This window comes from Leptodactylus fuscus, chromosome 2 (genome assembly GCF_031893055.1).
Source record: "Leptodactylus fuscus isolate aLepFus1 chromosome 2, aLepFus1.hap2, whole genome shotgun sequence".
In the NCBI taxonomy this organism is placed as follows: Eukaryota; Metazoa; Chordata; class Amphibia; order Anura; family Leptodactylidae; genus Leptodactylus; species Leptodactylus fuscus.
The window spans coordinates 44,349,910-44,373,246 of NC_134266.1; the positions used below are offsets into that span (position 1 = coordinate 44,349,910).

The following is a 23,337-nucleotide window of genomic DNA, read 5'->3' on the forward strand; positions in this document are numbered from 1 at the left end:
TTCCCGGTGCCGGCATTGGCCACACAGCCCCAAAGCATGATGGAACCTCCACCAAATTTTACAGTGGGTAGCAAGTGTTCTTCTTGGAATGCTGTTTTTTTTGGACGCCATGCATAACGCCTTTTTGTATGATCAAACAACTCAATCTTTCATCAGTCCACAGGACCTTCTTCCAAAATGAAGCTGGCTTATCCAAATGTGCTTTTGCTTACCTCAGGCGACTCTGTTTGTGGCATGCTTGCAGAAACGGCTTCTTTCTCATCACTCAACCATACAGCTTCTCCTTGTGCAAAGTGCGCTGTATTGTTGACTGATGCACAGTGACACCATCTGCAGCAAGATGATGCTGCAGCTCTTTGGAGGTGGTCTGTGGATTGTCCTTCACTGTTCTCACCATTCTCCTTCTCTGCCTTTCTGATATTTTTCTTGGCCTGCCACTTCTGGGCTTAACAAGAACTGTCCCTGTGGTCTTCCATTTCCTTACTATGTTCCTCACAGTGGAAACTGACAGGTTAAATCTCTGAGACAACTTTTTGTATCCTTCCCCTGAACAACTATGTTGAACAATCTTTGTTTTCAGATCATTTGAGAGTTGTTTTAAGTAGCCCATGATGCCGCTCTTCAGAGGAGATTCAAATAGGAGAACAACTTGCAATTGGCCACCTTAAATACCTTTTCTCATGATTGGATAGATCTGGCTATGAAGTTCAAAGCTCAGTGAGGTTACAAAAACAATTTTGTGCTTCAGTAAGTCAGTAAAAAGTAGTTAGGAGTATTCAAATCAATAAAATGATAAGGGTGCCCATACTTTTGCACCGGTCAAATTTTGGTTTAATGCATGTTGCACATTTTCTGTTAGTACAATAAACCTCATTTCAATCCTGAAATATTACTGTGTCCATCAGTTATTAGATATATCAAACTGAAATGGCTGCTGCAAACACCAAAATATTTAGAACTAAAAATGATTAAGATTAATAGGGGTGCCCAAACTTTTTCATAGGACTGTATGATCCAGTTTTCAATCCATTTAATATAATGGTGTTACTCTCCTGACTGAGCAACCTCATTTTTCATACCAATCTGCAATAGTATTGTACTGTGCTTACATAATGTATTGTGTATATAAAGAAATGTACATTGTATATTTAATAATATATTTTCTAAATATACAATGTACTGGAACATAGAGCTATGCAGGGGAAAAAAGCTTGCTCTGAAAAAAAAAAAAACATACCTAATAAAAAAAAATTGATTAAAATAAGGCTTTAGTGATTTTTTTTTTTTTTTATTGTTATTGATTATAAATACATTTCTAAATATATATTCCATACGGTGGTTGAGACGGATTTTAGGAGACCCTCTCCTGTTCCCTTGGCGGAGTTACAGATTTGGTCTTCACTTTGATCTGGTTGAAGCATATATGGCTATTGTGTTGGTGTTCACATTGTGCATGGCATTACTGCTTTACATATATCCTAATTTATTACTGCTGATTGGGACCAGTCATGTTATGATTGTGTCCACAATGTGGCAAATATTTATTTATTTTTATTACCATATTCACACCTAGTGTTTTTTATATGTTTATCACATGCCTCTGAGATCTACTGATACCATATCTATACCTATTAGATCTTCTTAGTATTACATTATATACATGTTAAACATGTGTTGTTGGCGTTGATGATCCGCCTGCTCCGGCATTTCGGCAGCTCTCAAGCTGGCCTGCCACTGAACTTGTTCCTTGCACCATACTTGTGATTGCTCCGGCATCTCAGCAGCTCGTAGGAATGAATGTGTTGTTGGCATTGATGATCTGCATACTCCGGCATTTCGGCTGCTCTAAGACCCGCTTGATGCCTTGCTTGCTCAATTCTCTTCAGCTCCGCTTGAGGAGAACTCTGAGTTCTGGCTACCTTCATAGATCTTTTTAGTTTTAGAATTTTGCAACAAATTAGATTTTCTTTTTCATGTTTAAAATTGGGAAACAGTCAATTTAGATTAAAGGGGGTTTTCCCATGTCAGTGTCTCAACACTGGAGCAGATCGGATAATATGCAGATGCTTGTACACAATGGACTCAGTGTTATCTATGTGTTCACATGGAGAGATAACATACTAGGCTTTATCAGCAAACTCCAATTAGCTGAAAGAGTGCTGCTGGCAAAAAAGCAGTTTAATATAGTATATGAACATAGATTCATAACAGTCGTGAAGTCATGTCATTTTCCAGGATGATAAGTAGCCTATGTGCTAATTGAGGTTACAAACTATCTATGTGCCAAATTTCATCCAAATCCATTCAGCCGTTTTTTGTGTGATTGAGTAACAAACATCCAAAATACAAACATCCAAACTTTCACATTTATAATATTAGTAGGATATACATCTGATCATATATATACAAGTGATCACTAAGTGGTATAAATAAAAATGGTGCATTTGTTTATCCTTGGCCTAATATTATTATATGCGGCCTGGATATATGTAACTGTCTCCTTTAATAAAGGACACTCTCACTTTTGCTGCAATTTGCCTTTCTCAAATAACCTTGTGAAGATCTCTCCCAGGATGTCCCAGGTTGTCCATAGGTTACTCCATCATACTCTTCATGAAGACCTGCACATGAATTCATAAAGTAAATTCCCCTCAATATTAGTAAATTTCTTATCTTGCAAGTTAAACTCGACAACCACACATGGCATGACCGCATGATATTATGTCATTGTCTAACACTTCCTTCTATTACAGTGCTTTGTAGTTGCCTATTTTAGTACCAAGGATATATCAATAAAGAAGTTTTAGGACATTAGATGGAAAATCTCAATGTATAAACGTCTGTCTGATTTGTACAGGAGATGTATATATAAAACTGACAACTTGCAAATCAGCTTACTACTTGTATGTAACGTGGATCTGCTGTAATGCATATGTTAGGATTTGCTGTTTGCTTAAACCCACTGCTATGGGCTCAGTGTGTTTGCACTAGGATTGTCTCTTGGCCTTGGGGAATTTCTTTCTAAGTCAGTCTACCTTTACATCATCTGAGAACTTTAGGCAACCTCCTTATAGCATCCCCAGGCTTCCTCTGTCTCTGCATTAGGTCCTGTCTGGAGATAGAGCCGCCCACCAAGGAGCACAGACTGCACACCCCTCCTAAAACACTCCACAAAAGAAGGAGGGAGCAGGACACAAGTCCTTATTCTAAGGTTCATGCTTCCAGTCTTGCTTGTTTCCTATCCTGGATCACTGCTCAATATTTCTAAAAAGGGTGATGCTGTGTGGTTATGAAATGAAATTCTGCTTCAGACTTCCAACTCCTTAAAGTGCCAGACTTGACTAATACTTGGAATATTCTGCATCAGGTTCTGGAGCTACTCAATGGATTTGTGTTACAATTTGCACTTATCATATAGTTGTGTTTCCTGCCAGTGGATACAGTGATAACACTATATATAGCACAAAGGATTAAAATCCCTATATCTCAGGAGGAGAGGAAAGTGGTGGAGAAGTTCTCTCCTGGCATCTCACTTACTGATTCTATTATCAGGAGGATGGACTGTGACAGACGTGTGTGACAGCGCTGCAGTATTGCCACCGGCCAGGTAGAGTTACACTGACTACTGTAGTCTTTGAGTTACTTTTCTATGTATGTATGTATGTATGTAGCAATAATAACAATATTTTATTTACTATTATTGTATTTGTTAATTGTTTATTTGTATATTCTATATCTTCATTGAGGACAGAAATTGAAATGTACAGTAATATAAATTCAAAGATCTGAATATATATATATATATATATATATATATATATATATACGCACACACACACACACACACATTAGTGTAGTAGGTGTAGAGCAATATTTGCTGAGCGTGCTTATTATTTGGGGCAGCGACACACATAGGGACCACATAGCAGTCAGTTTACAGTGTGTGCCTATATTTTGGCCACTCTGTAGCTGCTACATGTGTCTCTACCCTCCTGAACAATACTGGTGCCAGTGTGATGTCTGAATGAATGAGTGAGGTCAGTGTTCAGCTTATATGCTTAGGAAATTTTCAGATATACTATATGCATCTAGCAAACCTGTAGGCGATCATTGGCCAAAAGGGTATCCCTTTGATATACACTGGTACAATATATGGCAATATGGCTGCATTAGTAGTAGTATAATTTTTTTGAGTGGGGTAGAAAGGAATTGTATAGGCGTACAGATGCATATTATACCTCCGGGTGTTTGTTCAGTGGACCCTTTCACTTCGTCCCACCTTAGTTGACCTCTACTGTGTTGGGAACAGTGGTAGTTCTTGTTTCCTGCCCAGGTACATGGCTGGCATACAAACTGAGGTGCAAACACACACTTGTGCTGCCGAAATCTAGAAAAGAAGGCTATAGAAAGTCTTTACATGTCTGGACACACCTCCACATGGGAACACATTTGCATGGAGGCGAAAGCGATGCTCGAACTATAGTAAATCTGGTGCACGCCATACCCATTGTACTGACCGCCAAACTAAAAATGGAGGTGTTGCGTAGATCAAATATTATATATTAATTTATCACTATAGTCAATGTATTCTTTACTAAATGTGAACACCAAAAGTGTAAAATGTAATATAACAAACACAGACATGTGAATCAAAACTATTACAGGTTAGACCTTTCTTTCCATTTTGTTCCTATTCCCTTTATAAGGCAGCTCCATTTACAAAGTTCATTGAAAGGGTTAATGGTATTCATTAGAGCTCAGTGAAGTAGCCGGGTCTGCTAATGGGAATCATGTGTCAGTGAGGGAGATGGCAGGCAGGGGGCAGGTGTGTCCCTACTACTGCCAGACATAGGGATAGGATAATAAAATGGGATAGTAGGAGGAAAAACTTCCTCTCCTGCTTATGTAGCTGGTTAAGTCATCAGCATATCAATGTGTTGCTGTATTTTACTTGGTTGGAAGACGTCAGGAAACTGGTGCCAAGTAATTCCGCCTCCTGCTGTATTATATCAAACGCCTCCTAAATGTGTCAGGACAGGGATGACAGTACCTATAGGCAAGGTGACCGGACCCCCCCCCCCTTTTTTCCAGAAGGTATCTGTTAAAGTCAGAAGTAGCTTTACTGCATTGTCAAAGCCCTACTGAAAAATATCACAATATCACAATTGTCAAATGTAATTATTCTAATATTGCACCGAACCTTCCTCCACTCCTGTCCCATTGATACATTGACACTTTAAGCTGCTGAATACTATTTTTCTTGAATAAAGCGGCTAAATGAATATATATATATATATATATATATATATATATATATATACAGTATATAGTATAGGAAAGTAGAAAATATATGTATATATGCATATTAGAGCAAGTACAAGGAGAGATCTGCAAAAGCCCACCTCCTTGGGAAGACCACCCCCTTATCAGGACCAGATTACCTGTAACAGCTTTCCAGTTCTGCTATCTTATGCATACTAGCCATCTTCGAGACCACTCTGTAGACCACTACTTTAAAGCCTATTTTGGTTGGTTGTCTTTTTGCTATGGTCACATCACATCTAAGCAGAAACTCTGGCGCAGAGTCCTGGAGAAATCCCTTTTGAAAAAGTCCTGCAAGGACAATGTATAAAAAATACCAGACACCCGGCAGACTCCATTATAGCCCCCAGGGTCCATCGGGTTCCGCTGTCTTCTGTCAAAATCTGGATCGTTTTACTGTTCTTCTTGGCCTCAATGGACCAAAAGGATGAATACCCCATCACTGATGGGAAGTCATCCTTAAAGGAATTTGTTCTGAAGTTTACTTTAGGCCACTCGTCTTCAGCCTATTGCATTTGACCTGTTTCAGAACTACTCTACAGATTAGACAACATAGACTCCATATTACTGCTGGGGTAATCCCAAAGAAAAACAAAAAACAAAAGAGTAATGTAAATCATATGAGTTTGGTATTTGGTTTGACCACCCTATGGAGGAGGAGTCCTAGAAGTGATGATGGCCGCACAGTCCTGATCTCAGCATCTTCCAGTTTGTCTGGGATTACATGAAGAGAAGGATTCCAGACAGTCTACATCCATAGGTGACCACCCTTCGATGGGTGACAAGCGATGGTCACACCAAATATTGAATTGGTTTTGATCCTTCTTTTGTTCATTCACTTTATTTTGTAAAGTGACACAAATAAATGTATTTGGAGCATCCGATCCATCCATGCTTTACATGGCCTACCATTTTTTGGAGGGACAACCATTTGTGATACATTGTTCCTGAAGAAATTTGCTATTGCGTATGAACAATGGTCCCATGTTTATTTGCTTTTACTCTTGCTTTGTGGATTAACCAGGTTCCGGTTGTCAGTTGTACCAGGTGAATCAGATTTAATTGCTCTTCTGAAAAGGGGACACTCAAGGAAACATTTGCAAATGGAGGTTTTAGGGTATCTGTTAGCTAAAATGTCACAACATAAAGAAATTGAGACCACTGAATTTATTCATTACGTATCTTAAAGTGGTTGTTTGGGATACAAGCTAATTCTTACACTAATCTAAACACCAACCTCTCGCCTACCTTCTAAATTACATAATTTATAAAAAAAAATGTATATTTGACCTCACCAGGGATATTTTCTGTTTATCTGGTGAGGATTCGTTTCCCAATTCTGGAGAAGGAACGTCACTACTACTCCCCCCTCATCCACTCCATTATACGTACCTTCCTCCCAGACTTCCTCCTGCGAGACGGCTTCTCCCTCTTTTCTGATTGCCGGCATGTGCAATAGTCCCAGCGCTGCTCTGTACTCTGTAACCGATGATCCACCTCTACTGTGCAGCTCCCACACCTGAACAGTAGAGGGGGATCATTGGCTACAGAGCAGCGCTGGGACTATTGCGCATGTCGGCAGTCAGAAAAAAGGGAGGAGCCATACTACAGGAAGAAAGGTAAGTATGATGGGGTTGGGGATGGGCTGAGTTAGTTGGGATGGGCTAGTAGTGGGTCAGATAGCTAGAGAGACATGGACGGGGTGTATCGGAGGGAGGAGAGAGGAAGAGGGGGGAGTGAGGTGAGAGACGTTAGTGTGGAATTTACAAAGCAGGAAGCTGCACCAAATAAACAAATGCAGAAGATGCCAGGAATTCCCAGAGACACCCAGAAATTACTCAAAACACTACTAAAGGTATTCAGGTGCTTTTATTAACCCATTAATAACACTAACAGACCTTTTTTGCCTGGAAAACCCCTCTAAGGCTAAAGCCCTACGTTTCCACATGGAAATGTGGCAGCAACAAGCCCTGCATTTTACAGTACCTGCAAAGTGAATGAGATTTTGGCTAATCCCATCTATACATTGCAAAAAAAAAAAAACTGTGTTTTTGAAAATTGCAGCATGTCAATAATACCTGCGGAAAAGCTGGAGTTCTCCCCATAGATTTAATAAGGGAAGAAAATTTGCTAAGAACTTAGCAAAAACTCAATGAAACACGTTGCGAGAAAAAACCATGATGCATTTCTTTTCTGCAGCATTTGTTAGCGGCATTTTACTATGGGGGTCTTAGCCTAAAGAAAAGTAAAATGAATCACTGCTCCACCTCCGTTTTTAGTTTCTTCCCCTTTTCAGTATTTTATTTTGAGGTCAAGGCCCCAACTAAAGAAAGACCACATCTGAACCGCAATTCGTGTTTTCTTGTCTGCAAGTGTTTTTCACCGAAAGTCTGCACAGTTTTCTGCTACAGACTTTCTGCTGCTATTCTACCTATATATGGAAAATGCCGGCATTTCTGTAGATATAATTGACATCCGGCGATTTGCAAAACCATGAGCCTTTTCAAAATCACATTTCAGTTGCAGATTTTTCTGCAACAAGAGGTTGTCTTGGTGAGACTTCACCTTTAAATGGTGCAAATAGATTAAAGGGGTTATCCATCTTCCAAAAATTATCTGTAAATGCATCCACAGCAGTGCTAAACACTCACTGTTCCCTTGTGCACCCTTTTCTTGGCTTTATTTTACTTGCTACTCCCTGTATCACTGTTATTTACACACAGTGAATCTGTGAATAAACTACATTTCCCATGATGCATCTCCCTGCTCTCACTTCCAGTGTTTTCTACTAATGGGGGAGAGGGGCAGTGAGCTTGAACAAAGCATTACAGGACATGTAACCTCATTTTATTTCAAGGGAGAGTTGAGAAGGGAGGAGTATGCAGAGAGTGATGCATCATGGGAAATGTAGTTTGTTCATAGATTCACTGCATGTACATTTATGTATTTAGCACTGCTGTGGATGTATTTGCAGATAATTTTTGGAAGCTGGATGACCCCTTTAATGGATCCTAGCAGACTATTACACTCTTTATATCATTTTCTCTGATATTTGCTGCGCTCTGGTATTTTTCAGTTAACAATGGATTTAGATTGATAGTGACTTATAATGCAACATACTTTTTTAAGTGAAGAAATATGGAAGACGTGAGGACAACTAAAGCAACATTTAGAAATTCCCCAATTTATATGTTTGCCTATAGATATCATGTCCCCCAGTATGTGAAGTGTAAGAATTAATTCAATATGTCTAAAGTCATTACATTTTATTCCAAGTTTGGCCTGATGAGTGAGTTGCCTTTTACTGGCATTGAGCCCTCGGTGGAATAAAGATGTTATTGACTGCATGGAGCAATGTTCCCTGTAATAAGCTCCATTACTGCTGAACCTTCACGTGATGGATGAAGAAGACGGCATGGGTGGAGTGAGCTGTAGATGCATGCAGTACATGCTGGTTAGTCATACCCTGGCAGGCAGCAGATTTTCATGATTTCTGCAGACCTTGCAGTAACAATGTACTAATTGACTCCACAAGTAGCCGCCATCCAGATCTGTCCTGCATTACTATATAGAATTACAGATGACTACAATGCTATACATATGACTACTGTATGTGGGACAGGCTCTTTATATGTAAATGCACACTATTAATTCACAGTACTAACAATCTATTTCTAGAAAACATACAAGGGGTGAGTTATCAATAGCCTTTAAGATGCATGGATACTCGAAATGCCCCAGGAGTGTACTCCATACCAGAATATAGTCAAATACATTGTGGCACAATACATTTGCCACTGTTGACTGTGCATTCTAAACTATTCACCTGTATACCACCCGCATGGCCCCTTGACTACATCACTTGGTCTTTAGACACTTTTGTTGCAGCAGCTATGTTAGGCATGCTCCCATATTCTGGTGTTTTCTGCAATTTACCCATTTTGTATGGTAACTAGAGATGAGCGAACACTAAAATGTTCGAGGTTCGAAATTCGATTCGAACAGCCGCTCACTGTTCGAGTGTTCGAATGGGTTTCGAACCCCATTATAGTCTATGGGGAACATAAACTCGTTAAGGGGGAAACCCAAATTCGTGTCTGGAGGGTCACCAAGTCCACTATGACACCCCAGGAAATGATACCAACACCCTGGAATGACACTGGGACAGCAGGGGAAGCATGTCTGGGGGCATAAAAGTCACTTTATTTCATGGAAATCCCTGTCAGTTTGCGATTTTCGCAAGCTAACTTTTCCCCATAGAAATGCATTGGCCAGTGCTGATTGGCCAGAGTACGGAACTCGACCAATCAGCGCTGGCTCTGCTGGAGGAGGCGGAGTCTAAGATAGCTCCACACCAGTCTCCATTCAGGTCCGACCTTAGACTCCGCCTCCTCCGGCAGAGCCAGCGCTGATTGGCCGAAGGCTGGCCAATGCATTCCTATGCGAATGCAGACTTAGCAGTGCTGAGTCAGTTTTGCTCAACTACACATCTGATGCACACTCGGCACTGCTACATCAGATGTAGCAATCTGATGTAGCAGAGCCGAGGGTGCACTAGAACCCCTGTGCAAACTCAGTTCACGCTAATAGAATGCATTGGCCAGCGCTGATTGGCCAATGCATTCTATTAGCCCGATGAAGTAGAGCTGAATGTGTGTGCTAAGCACACACATTCAGCACTGCTTCATCAAGCCAATACAATGCATTAGCCAGTGCTGATTGGCCAGAGTACGGAATTCGGCCAATCAGCGCTGGCCAATGCATTCTATTAGCCCGATGAAGTAGAGCTGAATGTGTGTGCTAAGCACACACATTCAGCACTGCTTCATCAAGCCAATACAATGCATTAGCCAGTGCTGATTGGCCAGAGTACGGAATTCGGCCAATCAGCGCTGGCTCTGCTGGAGGAGGCGGAGTCTAAGGTCGCTCCACACCAGTCTCCATTCAGGTCCGACCTTAGACTCCGCCTCCTCCGGCAGAGCCAGCGCTGATTGGCCGAAGGCTGGCCAATGCATTCCTATGCGAATGCAGACTTAGCAGTGCTGAGTCAGTTTTGCTCAACTACACATCTGATGCACACTCGGCACTGCTACATCAGATGTAGCAATCTGATGTAGCAGAGCCGAGGGTGCACTAGAACCCCTGTGCAAACTCAGTTCACGCTAATAGAATGCATTGGCCAGCGCTGATTGGCCAATGCATTCTATTAGCCCGATGAAGTAGAGCTGAATGTGTGTGCTAAGCACACACATTCAGCACTGCTTCATCAAGCCAATACAATGCATTAGCCAGTGCTGATTGGCCAGAGTACGGAATTCGGCCAATCAGCGCTGGCCAATGCATTCTATTAGCCCGATGAAGTAGAGCTGAATGTGTGTGCTAAGCACACACATTCAGCTCTACTTCATCGGGCTAATAGAATGCATTGGCCAGCGCTGATTGGCCAGAGTACGGAACTCGACCAATCAGCGCTGGCTCTGCTGGAGGAGGCGGAGTCTAAGGTCGGACCTGAATGGAGACTGGTGTGGAGCGATCTTAGACTCCGCCTCCTCCAGCAGAGCCAGCGCTGATTGGCCGAATTCCGTACTCTGGCCAATCAGCACTGGCTAATGCATTGTATTGGCGTGATGAAGCAGTGCTGAATGTGTGTGCTTAGCACACACATTCAGCTCTACTTCATCGGGCTAATAGAATGCATTGGCCAGCGCTGATTGGCCGAATTCCGTACTCTGGCCAATCAGTGCTGGCCAATGCATTCTATTAGCTTGATGAAGCAGAGTGTGCACAAGGGTTCAAGCGCACCCTCGGCTCTGATGTAGGAGAGCCGAGGGTGCACTTGAACCCTTGTGCACCCTCAGCTCTGCTACATCAGAGCCGAGGGTGCGCTTGAACCCTTGTGCACACTCTGCTTCATCAAGCTAATAGAATGCATTGGCCAGCGCTGATTGGCCAATGTATTCTATTAGCCTGATGAAGTAGAGCTGAATGTGTGTGCTAAGCACACACATTCAGCTCTACTTCATCGGGCTAATAGAATGCATTGGCCAGCGCTGATTGGCCAGAGTACGGAACTCGACCAATCAGCGCTGGCTCTGCTGGAGGAGGCGGAGTCTAAGATCGCTCCACACCAGTCTCCATTCAGGTCCGACCTTAGACTCCGCCTCCTCCAGCAGAGCCAGCGCTGATTGGCCGAATTCCGTACTCTGGCCAATCAGCACTGGCTAATGCATTGTATTGGCTTGATGAAGCAGTGCTGAATGTGTGTGCTTAGCACACACATTCAGCTCTACTTCATCGGGCTAATAGAATGCATTGGCCAATCAGCGCTGGCCAATGCATTCTATTAGCGTGAACTGAGTTTGCACAGGGGTTCTAGTGCACCCTCGGCTCTGCTACATCAGATTGCTACATCTGATGTAGCAGTGCCGAGTGTGCATCAGATGTGTAGTTGAGCAAAACTGACTCAGCACTGCTAAGTATGCATTCGCATAGGAATGCATTGGCCAGCCTTCGGCCAATCAGCGCTGGCTCTGCCGGAGGAGGCGGAGTCTAAGGTCGGACCTGAATGGAGACTGGTGTGGAGCGACCTTAGACTCCGCCTCCTCCAGCAGAGCCAGCGCTGATTGGCCGAATTCCGTACTCTGGCCAATCAGCACTGGCTAATGCATTGTATTGGCTTGATGAAGCAGTGCTGAATGTGTGTGCTTAGCACACACATTCAGCTCTACTTCATCGGGCTAATAGAATGCATTGGCCAATCAGCGCTGGCCAATGCATTCTATTAGCGTGAACTGAGTTTGCACAGGGGTTCTAGTGCACCCTCGGCTCTGCTACATCAGATTGCTACATCTGATGTAGCAGTGCCGAGTGTGCATCAGATGTGTAGTTGAGCAAAACTGACTCAGCACTGCTAAGTATGCATTCGCATAGGAATGCATTGGCCAGCCTTCGGCCAATCAGCGCTGGCTCTGCCGGAGGAGGCGGAGTCTAAGGTCGGACCTGAATGGAGACTGGTGTGGAGCGACCTTAGACTCCGCCTCCTCCAGCAGAGCCAGCGCTGATTGGCCGAATTCCGTACTCTGGCCAATCAGCACTGGCTAATGCATTGTATTGGCTTGATGAAGCAGTGCTGAATGTGTGTGCTTAGCACACACATTCAGCTCTACTTCATCGGGCTAATAGAATGCATTGGCCAATCAGCGCTGGCCAATGCATTCTATTAGCGTGAACTGAGTTTGCACAGGGGTTCTAGTGCACCCTCGGCTCTGCTACATCAGATTGCTACATCTGATGTAGCAGTGCCGAGTGTGCATCAGATGTGTAGTTGAGCAAAACTGACTCAGCACTGCTAAGTCTCTGCATTCGCATAGGAATGCATTGGCCAGCCTTCGGCCAATCAGCGCTGGCTCTGCCGGAGGAGGCGGAGTCTAAGGTCGGACCTGAATGGAGACTGGTGTGGAGCGATCTTAGACTCCGCCTCCTCCAGCAGAGCCAGCGCTGATTGGTCGAGTTCCGTACTCTGGCCAATCAGCGCTGGCCAATGCATTCTATTAGCCCGATGAAGTAGAGCTGAATGTGTGTGCTTAGCACACACATTCAGCTCTACTTCATCAGGCTAATAGAATACATTGGCCAATCAGCGCTGGCCAATGCATTCTATTAGCTTGATGAAGCAGAGTGTGCACAAGGGTTCAAGCGCACCCTCGGCTCTGATGTAGCAGAGCTGAGGGTGCACAAGGGTTCAAGTGCACCCTCGGCTCTCCTACATCAGAGCCGAGGGTGCGCTTGAACCCTTGTGCAGCCTCGGCTCTGCTACATCAGAGCCGAGGGTGCGCTTGAACCCTTGTGCACACTCTGCTTCATCAAGCTAATAGAATGCATTGGCCAGCACTGATTGGCCAGAGTACGGAATTCGGCCAATCAGCGCTGGCCAATGCATCCCTATGGGAAAAAGTTTATCTCACAAAAATCACAATTACACACCCGATAGAGCCCCAAAAAGTTATTTTTAATAACATTCCCCCCTAAATAAAGGTTATCCCTAGCTATCCCTGCCTGTACAGCTATCCCTGTCTCATAGTCACAAAGTTCACATTCTCATATGACCCGGATTTGAAATCCACTATTCGTCTAAAATGGAGGTCACCTGATTTCGGCAGCCAATGACTTTTTCCAATTTTTTTCAATGCCCCCAGTGTCGTAGTTCCTGTCCCACCTCCCCTGCGCTGTTATTGGTGCAAAAAAGGCGCCAGGGAAGGTGGGAGGGGAATCGAATTTTGGCGCACTTTACCACGTGGTGTTCGATTCGATTCGAACATGGCGAACACCCTGATATCCGATCGAACATGTGTTCGATAGAACACTGTTCGCTCATCTCTAATGGTAACCCTTTCCGTACTTTATTGTTTTACACTTTAAGTTACAAGAAACTGTATAAAATGGAAACATTTTTTGTTAAACCTGCAGGCTGGATGTTTCCTTGTCTCCCTGTTGTTAGGGGTTGCTTCAGTATTGGCATGTATCCTCTATCCACATGAGAGGGGACAAGTGAAGGTTCTTTGGAAGTCCAATCTCTAGCACCACCAGTGATGCTACAGGAAGGATAACAGTTATCCTGAATGCGCTTTGTGAAGTGACTGCTGGTGCACATACATCATCAGGGCGCTATTCACTTCTATGCGGCTTCTGGGACCGCGACATCTGGCCACATAGGCACACAAGTAATCAGTGTTTAAATTGGGAAAAAAATCCAAAAAATCAGTCTCCCAACAGTCTAAGGGTGCATGCACACTATGTAACGCCGGGCGTGTATGAGAGCCGTACACGCCGGCGTTACAGCAGGGCTGCCGAACACTTCCCATTCACTTCAATGGGAGCGCTCGTAACAGCGGCGTTTACGAGCGCTCCCATTGAAGTGAATGGGAAGTGTTCGGCAGCCCTGCTGTAACGCCGGTGTGTACGGCTCTCATACACGCCCGGCGTTACGTAGTGTGCATGCACCCTAACACTTTTAAGATATCCTGTGGATAGTGGAAAAGTGTCATTTGTAGCAAAACCCTTTTACCCTTTGTCTCTGTATAGCACCACTGGATGACTGTGCCTGTATAAGCCTGAAGATGACACAGCCAAGCTAAAATAACAAGAATCCTAAATCTTCTGTGGATGCCATTAATTCATTTCCTTCTCCTCTTGTTTTGTCAATGTGCCAGTTACGAAATAATAATGTCCATGTCCAAATCCCTAAATAAATTCAGAACTCAGATTCAGAACAAAAAATCCCTACATTAATCCAAACCCCTAAATTCAGCAGAGTAAAAAAAAAAAATAAAAAAAAATCAGTACTCAGATATGACCCCTAAATTAGGATCCTACACCAGAGTAATGAAAATTATTTAGTCCTCAGGCCGTAATCTTCCATATAATTAAAGGGGTTTTGTGAGCAGAAAATCTTTTTTTTTTTAGGAAGGTCTGTTAGTGCTAGTAATGGGTTAATAAGTACACCCATATACCTTTAGCAGTGTTTGGGGTGATTTCTGGGTGTCCCTGGTTGCTGCTGCATCCTCTTCCTTTGTTTTTTAGTGTTACCTTCCTGCTGTGCAGCTTCCTGTGTAACTTCTACACTAGTTCCTCTCACTCAGCTGCCCCTCCTCTCTCACTCCTACACTCCCCCCTCCCTGTCTCACTAACCTAGCGATCATGACTATTACTAGCCACTCCCACTCTCCCCCGTCTCTCTCTTGCTTAATGATTCCGCCATTACAAGTCCCTCCTATCCATCTCCCTAGCTAACGTATTCCATCCACTGCTAAAAGACAGGAAGAGGGGGAGGACCCGTCCCCGGACACAGGAAGGCTTGGTAGGTATTGATGGGAATAGGGGAGGGGGAAGAGTGATGGTGACTTTTTGTTTCGGAAGTGATGAAACGAACGTCACTGGATTATCAGAGGGTATCCCTAGGGTGGTCACATGCCTGCTCCAGGGATAGGGCTAATTATAGATTTTTTTTAATTTTTTTTTATGTAGATTGTGAGCCCCACATAGAGCTCACAATGTACATTTTTCCCTATCAGTATGTCTTTATTTGGAATATGGGATGGAAATCCATGCAAACACGGGGAGAACATACAAACTCCTTGCAGTTGTTTTTTTTTGCCCTTGGCGGGATTTGAACACCAGGACTCCAGCGCTGCAAGGCTGCAGTGTTCACCACCGTGTGGCCCCTGGTAATTATAGATTTTTTGAATTGAAGTAAATTAGAAGTTAAGTGGGCGGAGGGAGTTAATTTTCAGTTTATCCTGGACAAACCCTTTAACCACATAACTGCAGGGCTCATTTTCAGCCTCAAATGCCACCACATGAATGCCCCAATGCTGGCAGCACAACACACTATAACATCAATAGGGGAAAAGGCCAATACCCTGTGACTATGATGGTTATGCCACTAGCCACAAATTGTCAACTCAATAGAACATAAAAATTGGTCCTGTTTTTGAGTTTTTTTTAACCGGAAACAAAGTCGGACATGCAGGACTTTGTGCCCAGTTTAAAAAAAAACGGTTTTGCCACAGAGAGCACAAAACGCTCACTGGCGCTCATGGCCGGACACTGTCCAGACACTGCAGACAGAAGACGGAAACCCGACAGACGGAGATCAGGCGCAGATGTGAACGAGCCATCAGCCACAGTGTGCGTTGTGGAAAAGCTGTGGCTTTTTTTGTTGCAGATTTTGCTATAGTTTTATGAACCAAAGCCAAGAATGGATTCAGAACGAAATAGAAATATAAAGGAAACACTTATACTTCTTCCTTCTGCTAAATCCACTTAAGGCTTTGGCCATAAATTCTGTTACAAAAAACGCAACTGTTCCAGAACGTGTGGCCTCGTGGATAGCCTTGATAAATAATGGGAATGAATATGCTTAACTAAACTCATTGTAACATGTCAATGTAATGGAAATAGCTCTGGCGAAATAAGTGGGTTTGCCCCAAAACCGTACAGATGGGTGTACATGTGAGGGGTCTGTACATAAACAGTCTGACTTTTTACAGCTGCTGTCTCTGAAAGTCTGATTTTAGCATCATGGACAATGGGGTGGCAAAGTGATGCAGGGGCTCAGTTGTCTCAAATGTCCGAAGAAGGAGAGCGCTGAAATATCATTATTGGCTGAAGCCATCAGTGTTGGTTTAACCTGTCACTGACCACACACCATGAGACTCTGCACACAGGCACAGGCTCTCATTGCAGTAAAGTCACTATATTTTTTAGTTCGCAGTATCACAGCTGCACAAATAATTTCAAATGAAGAGGAGAATAACTGGGTGTCAGTGACAGCCACAAACCCTTAGAGCTTTGTATTGATTTGTTGGTCTAATACACAGAATTTATGCTATCAACTGCTGACTTTCACAGATAGACAATGTACTATAGGAACATGTAACTTACTTTTTTTCGTATCAATATGTCTTTGGAGTATGGGAGGAAACCCATGCAAATACGGGGAGAACATACAAACTCCTTGCAGATGTTGTCCTTGGCAGGATTTGAACCCAGGACTCCAGCGCTGCAAGTCTAACCACTGAGCCACTGTGTTGCCCCTCATGTAACTCGCTTTGACCAGTGACAGACTATGTTAAAGGGAGTCTACAGCACCACCAAATCTGTTCTACACTACATATAATATTGCAGAGGTGGTTAGTGAGATACAAATGCAATATTGCTGAAGAAAACATTATCTGTACAGTGCCCCTGGATTTGACTGTGTTTTCTGAAGCAACTGTCTTCGCCTGTGGTCGCTGTGGTCTTGTTCTTTATATTCAGCGATAGGAAATTGTGATCACAGGTGAAAACAAGTGCTCTGACAGATGAGGCCACGTCTTGGGTGCGCTGAACAACTCCTTGGCATCTGGATATTCTTAGCACCAAGATTACAGATGAAGTCCCATTGCAGACAACCGCGGTCGTGGTTAATGTGCCCTTTGTGTATTTCAAGGATAATACACTGACACATTCTTTTCTATGGGCCCATACAGATGACCGTGAATTTGACGGTCCCTTGTGCGGGGCAACAGTCGGGGCCGCAAAATATAGAACAGGTCCTATTCCTGACCTAATTTGCAACCCTGTTTCCATAGCTACTATTCATTTATTAAAAAGGGTCGCAGGTGCACGGGAGGTACACAGGTAACTTCTGCATGTCCCCTAAGCGCCACCTGTCCTTTAATTCACGGCCATCAGGAAGCACAAGGTTGTCTGAAACTGGCCTAACACAAAACAAGTAGGAGGTGGTTGAGACCTGGTTCACAACTGCGTTTGGTATTCCATTCGGGGAGTCCACTTGGGGACTCCCGAACGTAATACCAAACACATTGACAAGCGGTGAGTAGGGTTGAGCGATTGGGATCGGAAAAGATCGGATTCTGATCGGCAATCAAATAAATTTCACGATCGCAATCAAAATTCTGATCCCGATCTTTTTAGGCGGGATCGAGGTCGGAGATTATTTCCCACAATGCTTTGTTACTGGCCAAGCATTGTGGGAAAAGATAACAATGTTCGCTAGGTCCCATAGGAATGAATGGATGCAGCCAACACACAGCCTGTGCCGGCGTCTGGCCGCTTAACCCCTTGCGTGCTGGCTGCGTCCATTCATTCTAATGGGAGACTAGCTAACATCTCTAGTAGCTAAGGCTTGGTTCACATATGCTGATGTGTTCCGTCCATAAGGGTCCGCATGAGGACCCCTACGGACTGCACTGTGCAGTTCAAGCGCACGGGTCCCATAGACTATAATGGGGTCCGTGTGCTTGAACTGCACAGCGCTTGCAGTTTTGCTTGTGTACCGTTCTTAGGGATCCTCATGCGGACCCTTACGGACGGAACACATCAGCATGTGTGAACTGGGCATTATTACTTACCTGCACAGAAGCGCTGCAGCTGGGCCGGTCCCCCTGTTCTTGCTCTTCTTTTCGCCTTGCTGCCCCCGCCTCCCAGGTTAGTGTTACAGACCTAGGAAGAAGGCGGGGCTTATGGCTTAGGAGAGTGTGGGCAGGGAGGAGAGCACTCATGTCTCCCCCTCGCCCTGTACCCACACTGTACCCACACTCTGCTAAGCCACAAGCCCTGCCTTCTTCCTAGGTCTGTAACACTAACCTGGGAGGCAGGGGCAGCAAGGCGAGAAGAAGAGCGAGAACAGGGGGACCGGACCAGCGGCATCGCTTCTGTAGCCGGGGGATTTTTTAATCACTACACAGCGTGGAGTCTAACGAATAAAGCATTCAATTTTTAGACTCCATGCTGTGTAGTGAATAGGATCGGTTTTAAAATCCGATCCTCGATTATTAAAAAATTCCCATTGACTTGCATTAGGATCGGAATTGGGATTGGGAACAGGTTCGAATGGAAAATGATCGGAAATCGGATTTTAAAAACGATCCTGAAATCTCAACATCGGCTCAACCCTAGAGGTGAGCGCTGATAGCACACAGACCCCATAGACTATAATGGAGTCTGTGTGTTTTCCACGCGGTGTACGAACGAGTCATGCGGAGAAGAAAGTACTCCGTGAACTATTTTCCTCCCGCATGACTCTGCAGAGACTGCATGGAAAACATACGGACCCCATTATAGTCTATGGGTCCGTGTGCTTTCATAAGCTCACCGGTATTCTGTTTAGGGGTTCCCATGCGGACTACCCAAACGGAATACTGAACGCAGATGTGAATCGGGCCTTAGTTGGAACAGATATTACAGCGCACTAGTCTTCTTCACTATGTGTCATTTTTGCTGCCTAAAGTGTAGAAAATGCCCTAAATAACAGGGTGAAACAAATGTAAATCAGTCTAAAACCCCCTCACATCCTGCTCTCACAAAACACCTTTACTATAATATAAAGTTGTAGGGTTCTTCAAGGACTGGGACAAGTCAAGTCTCGAAGCTGGGGCTCCTTTAATTTTTAGTATAATCTGACTATAATTGAACTATTTTCATTAGGAATTTGTTGATGTACATAAACTGACCTATTAACCCTTTATTATATATAATACTTGTTTTCTTATCCTTTGAATTATGCAACCAAGCTACTGGAATATTATAGATGCAGTCCATTTTGGAACGCTAAAAGCATCTAGATCCCTAGAATATGAGTCATATTGGGATTTTCTGTATTTGATAACCATAAATTACTTTCAGTACAGTGAGGTATGAGAATCCCCATATTTATAGCTGTGGATCATTTACTGGGACACCATCTTAAGAGGGTAAGCGCTACATACCACCGTCTAAGGATGTTATTTACAAGCAAATTCTTCAAACCTGACGTCTTCCAAATCATACTATGGATAGCTGTAGGACAGCATATAGAAAACTAGCTGGTACCCGCGACTTCGTCTGCAGTGATTGTAGAAGTGGGTAAATACAGGCGTGGGTAAGGTTTTCGTAGTGTGTATAAGGTATGGGATATGAAATGTAAGTTTGTATCTTGTTTTTTCTGTAATTCAGAGAATACGTGAGACTTTTGTGTTGAAGCTAATTTGTATTAGAGCTGCTATACGGTGTTGTGAGAAACTTTACATAGTGACTTTGGGACAGAGGTATTTGAAGTTAACCCTTTCCCGCCGATGGCATTTTTTGATTTTCGTTTTTGACTCCCCTCCTTCTAAACCCCATAACTTTTTTATTTCTCCGCTCCCAGAGCCATATGAGGTCTTAATTTTTGCGGGACAAATTTTTCTTCATGATGCCACCATTAATTATTCTATATAATGTACTGGGAAGCAGGGAAAAAATTCAAAATGGGGTGGATTTCAAGAAAAAATGCATTTCTGCGAATTTCTTACGGGCTTTGGTTTTACGGCGTTCACTGTGCAACCAAAATGACATGTCCCCTCTATTCTGTGTTTCGTTACGATTCTGGGGATACCAAATTTATATGGTTTTAGTTACATTTTGACCCCTTAAAAACAAATCCAAAACTGTTAAAAAAAATTTTTATTTAAAAGTCGCCATATTCCGACAGCTGTAACTTTTTTATACGTAAGTGTACGGGGATGCATTGGGCGTCTTTTTTTGCGGGGCCGGGTGTACTTTGTAGTTCTACCATTTTCAGGAAATGTTAATGCTTTGATCACTTTTTATTCAAATTTTTATCAGAATCAAAACAGTGAAAAAACGGCGGTTTGGCACTTTTGACCATTTTTCCCGCTACGGCGTTTACCGAACAGGAAAAATATTTGTATAGCTTTGTAGAGCGGGCGATTTTGGACGTGGGGATACCTAACATGTATGTGTTTCACAGTTTTAACTACTTTTATATGTGTTCTAGGGAAAGGGGGGTGATTTGAATTTTTAATCCTTTTTTTTTTTTTATAATATTTTTTTTACTTTTTTTAAACTTTTTTTTTTGCATTTATTAGACCGCCTAGAGGTATTGACATGGGTGGGCGGTGTCGGGGATTGTCAGAGCGGTGGGGGTTGGCAAACATGGCTGCTCCGGAGCGTTAAAGAGAGCCTCCTGGAGTATCGGTAAGGTGAGGGGCAAAGTGGTAAAGTATATGTATATGTGATTGTGTGGGGTTAGGGGCGAGGCTGCAGAGGGCAATATGAATTTTGTGGCTTGCTATGGTCCAAAGTGTGTGAGATTGCAGAGATGGTGATGTGAGTTTGGGGTTTGTGGGGGTCCTGGGAAAAACGTATGTGCGCTATTGTGACGAAAAGTAGCCTATTGCGCAATGGGGTGTATTAACTATGTTTGTGGAAAATTTCAGCCAAATCGGTCGAGCGGGTTTTGCGTGATTGACTAACAAACATCCGAACACACAAACCCACAAACATCCAAACTCACAAACTTTCACATTTATAATATTAATAGGATGTAGGCTTCTTTCTCCTTTACTAACCGCACGTTCAGTATATTATATTATATGTTGTTTTAAGTTCCGTCTTGTCTTTTGATATTATCAGTAAATTAGAAGCTACAGAATATCATGTCTATTTATTTGGGATATTTCGGGACACAGGTGTTTAAAGATCAAGCACATCTTTGAGGCATCAGCTCGTAGAGTTCTGTTTTTTACTACACACAGATCTTGAAGGTAAAAGAAAGTCTGGAAAAATACTTACTCCACCATTTGGGATCTGGAAAGAAGTCCTATTTTTCCTATTTTATACTATCATACTGGGGCGAGTTATTAGTTTTAACACAAAAGGAATTTGTAGATAAGATTTCACAACTTTCAGGATGGTAAAGACATTTGTAGGGATTTGTATTGTATATAGTTGGTGCCAAAGCACTTTACAATTTTATCACATCACCTTTAAATGCTGAATTGAAACGAAATTGGCCCTTTATATCATTTTCAAGGGGACCATTGGTTATATTTGTTGCCATATTGCAACACAGCGATGGATTCGGATTAGATTCCCGGTCTGCTAGTTTATTTATTCTCCCCAGATTTATCTCAGGTTGCTCCACGCAGTCACGAACAATAATCTAAAGCTTCCTGGTCTGAATACAGACTTCGTATCAGGGCTCCCATTATTTATGGTTCTGGTTCCCTAACAAAACCTTCTGGACGTCATGTAGTTTACTAGAGTTTCCCCTCCGTGCTTCAGAAACATTCTGATAGATGAATTGATCCTAATATGTGTTAAAGCGGCCCACACAATATAGGGACTGATGTGAGATGCTGTAGGATATACTTTATTCACACAATGTAATAAATAGGAATAAAATACTTAATATTATCCTTTATAGATGACTTGACACCTCTCCTGCCTTGTCATTATACACTGTCTGCCAATAAGTATTTGGACACTCATGTAAATGAAGATATCTGCGGTCGTGATGTACGTCACGCCTTGGTTCCAGTGCATGATAAACTCAACATTGACGCCTATTGCACTATCTTAGATAACAATGTGCTTCCTACATTATGGCGGTTCTATGGGTCGGACCAGTGTTCCTTCCAGGATGATGCCAGCTGTCATGTAGCAAGTTCTACCATGGCTTGGTACAGTGACTATCAGGTTAACCGACTGGACTGTCCTGCCCAGAGCCCAGACTTGAGCCCTATCAAGTACCTCTGGGACGAGTTGGATCACCAAACTAAGGGGTGCAGCAACCGACCAAATCGGTGAAAGAACTTACCTGTCTGCTCCAAGCCAAATAGAATAAAATACCACTAGTCATCATACAAGGACTTGTGGAAAGCCCCGGAGGGTTGAGGCTGTAATTAACGCTCGTGGAGGCTCTACCAACTATTGAATATGAATAAATGTTGTTTTCTATTCTATCACAGGTGTCCAAATACTTGTTGGTAGACAGTGTATTAGATATATTGTATTAAATCTCATAGATGAGCCATAGGGTTGAATGTCTTTTGAGCACTTTAATGTCATAAAAAGTGAATATTCAGAAAAAGCTCAAATTTTTAGAAATCAGTAATAAAATAGGAAGACATCACTTCCTTGACAGGTATACAGTAACCTCACAACAGATGCTGTCATAGGAATGTCTACCAACTGGACTAAAGCGTCCTGCTGGAAACAGTAGCTCCCTGTGCGCCATCTGGCAGACAGTTTACGGGAAACCAAAACATTCTTCAGTGTGAACTATATGATCCTGGTCAGTAAAGAGCTGGATGTGACTGTCTTTCTGATTGGATGGAAGTTGTGGTGGGAAAGGGTATATGGGAATTTTCAAGGCTGGGATATTAATTTGGCAGAGAGTCATGAAGAGGTGCAAAACCCGAGACAGACAGAGTTCTAACAATATTATGTAAGGCCATGTCACTATATATCCTTTCATGTGACTAGAGCTGATGTGCAAACATACGCATTTATTTTATTTGGAAGTCGACCAGTTAACTCCATATATAAAGTATACATCTGGAAAACAGTTCATGTATTTCTATGAAGCTCTCTACAAATGCTGAGGTTTGTAACACGCAGGGAGCTTATTCTGCAATGCTATATATGGGGGGGAGGGGTGATGCTTTCCACAGTGCGAATGATGTAGCT

The 23,337-nt window shown here is 43.0% G+C and overlaps 1 protein-coding gene across 1 annotated transcript in view; it reads left to right on the plus strand.

Moving 5' to 3' along the window:
- Positions 1-3,192: 3,192 nt before the first annotated feature.
- MXRA5 (matrix remodeling associated 5) overlaps positions 3,193-23,337 on the plus strand; it is a 57,308-nt gene continuing 37,163 nt past the window's right edge. The window contains exon 1 of the mRNA XM_075263661.1: positions 3,193-3,607. The gene's annotated coding sequence lies outside the window, so the exon portion shown is untranslated. The remainder of the gene's footprint in view (positions 3,608-23,337) is intronic.